The sequence below is a fragment of the Mustelus asterias genome, chromosome 18 (genome assembly GCF_964213995.1).
Source record: "Mustelus asterias chromosome 18, sMusAst1.hap1.1, whole genome shotgun sequence".
NCBI classification, from domain to species: domain Eukaryota; kingdom Metazoa; phylum Chordata; class Chondrichthyes; order Carcharhiniformes; family Triakidae; genus Mustelus; species Mustelus asterias.
Window position 1 is genome coordinate 23,596,250 of NC_135818.1, and position 9,351 is coordinate 23,605,600.

The following is a 9,351-nucleotide window of genomic DNA, read 5'->3' on the forward strand; positions in this document are numbered from 1 at the left end:
GTTACATTGATTGTGGAACTGGAGCGCACGTAACATCTAAAATCCAATATGTGGCCACGTTCACTTGCAGCTTTGCAACTTTAACGAAACTGTTATGAATTTGTCCAGTCCGAATCCGATGCTAGCTTTTTGTTCCAAATTATTTTTATTAACTAAATTAAAAATCACAATTGCCATTATTGGAATTTGAACTCACATGGACGAGGCCAGACTAACTCGCTTACTAGCCCATGAATACAACAGCTGTGCTGTGATACCACTATGGGTGTGCCCCCCATCTAGTGGGTAATATTGAAATGTGTGGAAAAGATTCATAAGAGGTCAATTAGTGCGACACATAATTTAAAAACTTTTAGTAAAGTTAGACTTAGAAACGTTAGGATTTGAAAAAAATTCATATTGTCAAGGAACTAGAGCGAGTTTATGAGGACAATTTGTCCAAAGTATCTAAACGTCGGACTAGGTTAGACGAGTTGTCAATATTTGGAACAATTTCCTGGTTCTAATGGTTCGAGACAACAGTTCCAAAAAGTTGATGTGTTCCTTGCTGTGATGAATATAATAGTATACAAAAGACTGGTGGGATGCTGGGTATTTACCTCATGGTCTCTGTGGATCTTGTTTTACCCAGGGTCCATAGTTTTTTGGATGGCCGGCTGATTTCAGAAATCAAATTCAATGATCTACCATTGTGAGTTTCAGAACCTGGAATTTCAAAGCACTGCCTCAGGCCTATGACTTAGTGACTTATATTAACAGGTTACACGAGGTACTCTGATGTCGCGTCCCACCATCCGATGAATTTGCGGGAATGCAGCCCCTCCCATTCCTGCCCCGCCGCCAATTGACTCTCCAGTGAGTGTTGATTGGCTGCAGACGGGACTTCCGCCCCTCTCTGGTGAGGCAGTCCCGCCTTTGACAGCTGTCAGCCAATCTGATTGGCCGGTCGCTCTCCAGTCCCGACAGCACTGCAGTGGACCTAAGATGAACTACACCAGCCTGCCTGAGCCGAAATGCATGAGCCACAGGAGAAGGAAGTGATCTTGGGGTAGGGGTTGACTGGGTTCACCGCGAAGAGGTGGGGAGGGGGAGAGACTCGGAGGTCACCAGATCTCAAGCAGAAGGCGTACCAGTCAGAAGGGATTTCTGATGGAGCACCGCCATCGCGTCCCCCACCCAAAATCCATCTGATTCTTTCTGAGCTTTCCACACCCAAGGTCAATGTTCCCGCCAGCCTAAAATTTGCAACTATATAAGACCCTCGTCAGACCCCACTTGAAGTACTGTGCTCAGTTCTGGTCGCCTCACTATAGGAAGGATGTGGAAAGATTGAAAGGGTGAAGAGGAGATTTACAAGGATGTTGCCTGGATTGAGTGGCATGCCTTATGAGGATAGGCTGAGGGAGCTCGGTCTTTTCTCCTTGGAGAGACGAAGGGTGAGAGGAGACCTAATAGAGGTATATAAGATGTTGAGAGGCATAGATCGGGTGGACTCTCAGAGGCTTTTTCCCAGGGTGGAAATGTCTGCTACCAGAGGACACAGGTTTAAGGTGCTGGGGGGTAGGTACAGGGGAGATGTTAGGGGGAAGTTTTTCACACAGAGGGTGGTGGGCGAGTGGAATTGGCTGCCGTCAGTGGTGGTGGAGGCGAACTCAATAGGGTCTTTTAAGAGACTCCTGGATGAGTACATGGAGTTTAATAGGATGGAGGGTTATAGGTAGGTCTAGAAGGTAGGGACGTGTTCGGCACAACTTGTGGGCCGAAGGGCCTGTTTTTGCTGTAGTTTTTCTATGTTTCTATGTTTCTAAATTATTACTAAGTAGCTATTAAAGGGCGGCTTCTCCCAGTGTAAAACTGTGCGTGGTTACACCCGGTGAGAACCCAGAGGGAATCCAGTCCCTGAAATTTCATACATCCCACCTAGATACCCGCCGGTGTCGAAGTGTACAATTCAAGTCCCAGGGATGAATGAGAGGCGGTGGGTGGCAGCGCCCACTGAGGGCCCCACCCCACCCACCCCTACCAGAAAGCACATCGGCTGGAAGCCAACCAGCTACTCGCTGAGCAGCCCTGCAGCAACAAAACATTAAGGCTGAATAACAAGGGCCGAGTGGGGCCTCATTGGGGCAAAAATCCTGGCCTCTGGAACTGCCAGCCAAATCGATTGGCTGACAGCTCCAGCAGTCCTGGCAGCACTGGGAAGTTGTCAGTGGCAGTTGCTGGGACTGCAGGTGAGACATGGAGCCTGATGAGTGTGTGTACATGATAGGGACAGGGGAAGTAGAGTTTTGGGATGTGGAAGGTGGGAAGAAGTTTAAGACGGGGGAATTCAGCCTTGGGGAGGGGGGGGGGGGCAAATTGCATTTGTGAAAAGGCAGTCCCGGAGAGTGGAACCCGCTTCCTCCCTGCCCTTTAACTATTTAGCTTAAAAATTGGGCTTCCCTCTCCCTCCCTGCACGTATTGTGATGTGGGCAAGTTATTGTTTGGGCTGATAGGCTTAATAACAAGCCTAATTTGAGCATTAAATTGTCATTTCAATGAGGGCAGGCAGTCGGCACTCGCCCAGCATTGCCCCGCCCTGCCCCCATTATGGGGTGAGTCCAGGAGTGGGTGGGAAAGTGAAGGGATGGGCACCCATGCCCATCCCTCCCACGGGAAACGCGCCTGCCCGGAGCATGGAAATATCAGTTGTGGGATAGAAGCTCCATGGACCTTTACCTCCAATAGGTCCTCAAGCTTTACAAAATCTTCACTTCTTAGATATTTTCTGGATCTAGGGTGATGACAGTGAAAAAAAATAAAGGCCTCTAAAATGTGACGTAATGGGCTCGATTTTACCATTTTGATTCTGAGTGCTGAATCTGGGAGTGATCCAGATCCGACTTGTTTTCAGGTGCCCCCATACACACTCTGCCTGAAAAAATCTCAGCGATTCTGAATCGTGCTGCAGAAGCCTGTGGATGGGGCTTATCGTGCCAGAAACACTGCTGCTCCAATCAGAGCCTTCAACTGTGCGCACAATACAAAAAAATTGAAAAATGCTCCTCTGCCACATCGCTCCGGGGCTGCAAAAAGCATAAATCACCTTCCACTACCGCCTCCTCGCCTGTCGCCCGGATACACCTTGGCGGGCCTTGTTGCCGCCGGGCGGCGGAGGTCCCCGCTGGAGGTCCCTCTACGGAGGGATCTCCCCCAATTACGTCGGGGACCTGGGGTGGAGGGTGATGCATGCAGCAGTTCCGCACAACCGTAGGATTCACTGGTTCACGGGCTCCGAAGACTGCCCTTTCTACGGCCTTGTGGAGTCCGTGGACCATGTCTATGTTGTGTGTCTTAGGCTGCACTCCCTTTATGTTTTCCTGAAGAACCTTTTGTTGATGTTTTGTCTGCACTTCAGTCCCACACTCCTGATCTACGGACACCCGGTGCGGAGAGGGGAGGGTCGGGATGGCGACATCCTCGTGAACCTGCTCCTGGGCCTGGCGAAACGTGCCATTTACCAGTCCAGGCAGCGGGCGATCGAGGGGGCCGTCCATCCTGACTGTCTGCCCCTCTACCGCGGCTACGTTCATGGCCAGGTGTCCCTGGAGAGGGAGCATGCGGTGTCCACGGGCGCGGTTGACGCCTTCCGCGCCCACTGGGCACCGCAGGGGTTGGGGTGCATTATTGACCCTAATAATCACATTTTAATTTGATGTTTTTAAGTTTCCTTTGCACTTTGATTTCTGTTCGGGCTGTTCCCCCTCCTTTTTGGGGAGCTGCCCCTTTTACTTTGTCCTGATTTAATCTGAGTTTGTTTCATAGAATAGAATAGAATAGAATCCCTACAGTGCAGAAGGAGGCCATTCAGCCCATCGAGTCTGCACCGACCACAATCCCACCCAGGCCCTACCCCCACATATTTTACCCGCTAATCCCTCTAACCTACGCATCTCAGGACTCTAAAGGGCAATTTTTAACCTGGCCAATCAACCTAACCCGCACATCTTTGGACTGTGGGAGGAAACCGGAGCACCCGGAGGAAACCCATTTATTTGGTTTGACCTAAAAAGAGGGCAAAAAGCATAAATCAGTAAGAGAGCAGTGGTCCCAATAGACATTGCCCTACCCCCACAACATAACTGTCCCCCTTATCCACGCACTCTCCGCCACCCAGGCAATTGCGGTCTCCTGCCCCACTTCCCCCCCACCGATCGTCCGCAGAGTGGCAGCAGCCCCCTCCCTGCCCCTGTCCCGCCCCCGACCAGAGAACGATCTGACTCATCTTCACCCCTCCCCCCCCCCCCCCCCCACCACCACCAGAGAATGATCTGGCCCTCCTCCTCCCCCCCACCAGAGATCCATTTGGCCCCCTCCCTCCCCAACCACCCCACTTAAGTCAGAGAGCTGCTGGAAGCTCTGAACTTACCTCCTCAGAAGCTGGAGCGCCCGAAACAGACCTGTACAGACCATATCTATTTCACGCCAAATCTGGACGGATGAACGCATGGTAAAGGGGTAAGTGCCAGTAAATTTGGCCGTCCAGCCCATTAAGTCCATTTAACTTCATGCAAATGCATTTAAATTGATGTGGTGCCCGTTTTGGGTGCAGTGCCGATCATGGCCATTTTTGCCACTTGGTAAAGGGGGAACAGGTGCCGAGGCGGTCGCGGATCGAGCTGCTCACCTCACGCCCGACTTTACCAAGTTTTTGCGCCGCGCCCCAAAACGGGTGCAACTAGTTGGTAAAATCGGGCCCAATGTGTATGCTAAATGAAACCCAGATACAGACCATAAGATGAATGAGCAAGTTGCAGGAGCAAAAATAACGTGAAAGTGACACCCTGAAAAGAAAGTGTCAGTATTTCGGCTATTTAATCAGAGTTGGAAGCTACAGATATCTTTTTTAAACAAAGCGAAGGACCGCAGAAAGAGGAGTGCACCTCATAGACATAGGTGGATGGCGGACCTCACAGAATGGTTGCAGTGCATGTGTGAGGATTGAGCCACACGGACGGGTGCAATTTACCATTGACCTCAGAACTCCTTGTAACAGCAGCGACAATCAACAACAACGTGGCCTCAAATGTGAGTGAAACTAGGCGTCAAGGTGCATTTTTGGTCCTAACAGTCTAGGACAGATTTGATGGACTTGTCTATCTTCTGGTAAGCTTGTCCAGTGAAAGTCCTTTGGTCTGCACAAAGATAAATAAGCAAACAGCGCATCAAGCGATTCCTGTCAGCAGGAGGCGCCGTCACTTGAAGCACAAATCCCGAGGCCGATGAGGAGAGTCCGCCCATGAGTCCTCTGTATGATGGAAAAATATTGCCGCTCAGCGCGAATTATGGCGATGCAAAAAGCACGGGGCAACGGGGTAATCAGCGCACAATTTGTATTTGTATACAGCCCTGAAATCAAATGCTTGATCAGAGACTGAACATTTACATTCCGGATTTAATGAGAGTAAATAATGGGATCTAGGTTGTATGTATTATTTTACCGTATGCATTACTGGAGTTGCCTGCACCCGGCAACGATCCGCACGGATGAAAGATGCGAATAAAATATGCACACGCCTGATGACTTAGCATGAGTATACATTTAGTAACATACCTAAACACATCACTTAATTTCGAATCGACTGTTATATTGAATATGTACAGTATGTACGTACAGTAAGTAAAGAATGTCAAGAACTGCAGCATGGGATTAGAATCATGTCATGCTTACGGCACAGAAGGAGGCTATTCGGCCCGTGTTGTCTGTGCTGCTTTTCTGCCATTCAACTGTCACTCTGTCTCCTTTCCTTTCCCCCTCCAGTTCTGCAAATTCCCCCTTCTGAATGCCACGATTAAAAGTGCCTCCACATTCTTCGGGTGCATTCGAGATCCTAATCACTCGCTGAGTTAAAAAGATACGTCTTCTTCTTGTTTCTCTTGCTTCTTTTGCCAATTACCTTATCCGCGCTCTCTGGTCCTCAATCCTTCCTCCAATGACAATAGTTTCTCTCTATCTTCTCTATCCTGATTTTGAGGACCTCTATCAAATCTGCTCTTCACTTTCTCTGCTCCAAGAAGAACCGTGAAATGTTAACATTGTTTTCTTTTTGCACAGATGTTGCCAGATATGTTTAGCATTTCCAGCATTTCCCACTATTTATTTCAGATTTCCAGGGTCCGCAGTATTTAACCTTTATATTCTGTAGCATATCTCGCCTCCCACCTCGGGTAAGTTTAGATATTAAACTGAAACGTGCGTTAGGTACGGTGACATTGTGATTATGCTGCATATTATAATCCAGAGGCGAGGACTAATAATCCACCACGACATCTTGTGAATTTGTATTCAATTAAAATATAGATGTGCAAATGAAAAACTCGGCCTGTCCTTAAAACCCCATTTGGTACATTAATGTTCTTGGGAAACTGAATTATAGGAGGGCTTAAATGTGACTTCAAAATAATCGCTTCTTAACTGCTTTCTGAAGTAACCGAAAAAGCCGCTCAGTTTTATTGTCAGTATCTTGAGCAACTGAGGACGGGCAAAATATTCTAGCCTTGCCGGCGACCCCGGTGGAAAGCATTTTGGTCAAAGCGCCGAGAATGAAGTGCATACAACAATGGGAGGAAAAGGGAAACTGAATCATAAACGCTGGCTGAAAATTGTTTGGTGTTTGTTATTGAAGCGTATGACTAAATGTTGTGCTTTCTATGTTTTACTGCAGTTTAGAAAGACGTTTTAACTTGGTTATTTCTCAGAATTTTCAAATATCCATGGCGATCTTGATTTGGGCCGCTGTTCTTGAGTAAAGTGTAACCCTGGGGAAGCGCTATTAAAAGAACCGCAAGCTTGGCTATAGGGTTCAGACGAACAATTGAACGAAAGCGCTTCAGTTGCTGCAAGTTACCCCAGAATGTCCCAACCAGTTTTGACACTGGCTGCTTGCAAGGTTCTGTTTATCTAAAGCCAACAGAAATGTTCGCTGTGAACATATTTTCGCTCGAAATTCTCAACAGCTCTGACAGCATCTGTGGAGAGCGAACAGAGCTAACATTTCAAGTCAGGATGACTGACGAAGAGTAAACACAACCAAGAATTAAAGCAATTCTAAAACAAGTTTTGTGATGCTGGTTGAATAAAGACTGCTGACCAGGACACAAACTGTTCTTCAACTAGCGCCATTTAAGAGACCAAATACTTAATTGTTTTGGACCGGTTCGGAAGCACCGCATCCAGAAGTGTCCCACTTCCTCAATGCGGCATTAGAACTTATTTGCACCGAGGAGTGAATCCATAGAATCCCTACAGTGCAAATGGAGGCCACTCGGCCCGTCGAGTCTGTACCGACCACAAACCCACTCAGGCCCTATTCGCATAGCCTCACATATTTAACCTGCTAATTCCCTGACACTAGGGTGAATTTAGCATCGTCAATCAACCTAACACGCACATCTTTGGACTGAGAGTAAACCGGAGCACGCGGGGGAAACCCACGCAGACACGGGGAGAATGTGCAAACTTCACGCAGTGACCCGAGGCCAGAATTGAACCCGGCTCCCTGGCGCTGTGAGACAGCACTGCTGACCGCTGTGCCACCATGCCGCCCCAATAAAGGTAAAGTCGCCATAGTCCCAAATGCGTGGTAATCAGGGGAGGAGCAAGGTCTTCACGAAGGACATCAGCAGGAACAGGAATTGAACCCGCGCTATTGGTATCATTCTGCATCACAAACCCCGGTTGTCCAGCGAACTGATCTAACAGACTCCACTCAGGAAGAAGTCTTCAACAAATCACAATGTTGACTAATAGACAAACATATGGCAACTTGGAGCAATTGGCATATAACTGCGCCTTTAACAGAGATTTTGCACTCGCTTCATATGGGCTGTTCCTGATACAATAAGAATTGACCTTCACCCGTTGGGGGGGAAAAGGGCGATGGTGGTGTAGACTTCCTGAACTAATAAACCAAACGCACAATGCTCTGGGGACACAGTTTCAAATACAATCATGGCACTTAAATTCACTTAATAAAATCTGTTGCACAAGATAGGACATACCGATCCAAGCTTGTAAAACATATCCTGTCTGGGCCATGCCATCATCTCCATCTGCGTATTCATCTTCATAACCTTCATCATGTTTATCCGACTTTAGGCCCGTATTTCACCAAGAAGAATTTGGAAGGCTGGATATTGCCCATGATAGATTAAAATTATGCTGTAAAGCATCCTGGAATAATTGAGGCGACGGAAGTCGGCTTCCTACCCCACATGTCCGCTCTACTAATAGTCTATGTTGTTTTCTGTACCTATTCTGCCCTGAGATGATGAATCCACGCGGTAGACGAGGATAGCAGAGCGAAACATTTCCTCTGCCCACGGGTAGCAATGTTATTACGCTGTACATATCTGTTGGTATTTCTAATGTATTTTCCTTAAGGCATGAATTGATTGCACATCTGATTTTAGCTGGTCGCATCCCTTGTGATACACCATTTAGTCCTCGCGTAGTCATATCCCAAAAAACCAAATCAAAAGTCATCGGGCCTAGATATTCAGGTAAATAAACCACAGCATTTTAATCACATTTATAATTCAAGTGTCGTTATCTGTTTGCTCGACTTAACAGAAACACATACTGAGTCAGAACTAATTCACTCACTTGTATATCGTTATTTTATTATAACTGTGTCCATTCGTCAACGGAATGGTAAGAACCCGAACAATAAAAAGTAGGAATAGAATCCCGATAGCACAACACTTACAACATTACCGTGTAACGTGACCCAAGTTCATTTCAACATTGAAATACTTTATCACAGAAGATCAGGTTGATGTAGTTCTCATTTTACGACAGTATATGGCACAACAATAGTTGCTAGATTTTGACCTCATACGTACTTGAGAGCGTTAACTTTTGGAATGGAAATTACGCATCTGTAGCATTTAACTTATAACTTGGACGGCCTGCTCAGATGCTGGTTGCAGCTGTTTGAGTAGAAGCCAAATGAACCGAAGTGTTATGTTTGGAATATGAGACAGATTAGTTCTGTGTTGGGCAGATCATGTAGCCAGAATACTTGATAGCCTCTAACTAAAGCGAATCTTCTGTGGAAATCTGAGTCTGAAATGAGCTCTCATGTCGGTCAACGGGAGAAACTGTGAAGGCTTCACTTCGGAATTTTGATAGGGGTTTCGACATCTGGAAGAAACTCGTTCAGGATCTCTGCACCAGGCCAAACCAAATAAAAAAGGGCGCAACCTCCTTCATAAGCAATTGTATATCAAAAACAGAAATATAAATGCAAGGAACGCAAGAACTCATCCAAAACTCAATTGTCTGTCATATCCTGTCCTATTTTCAGCAG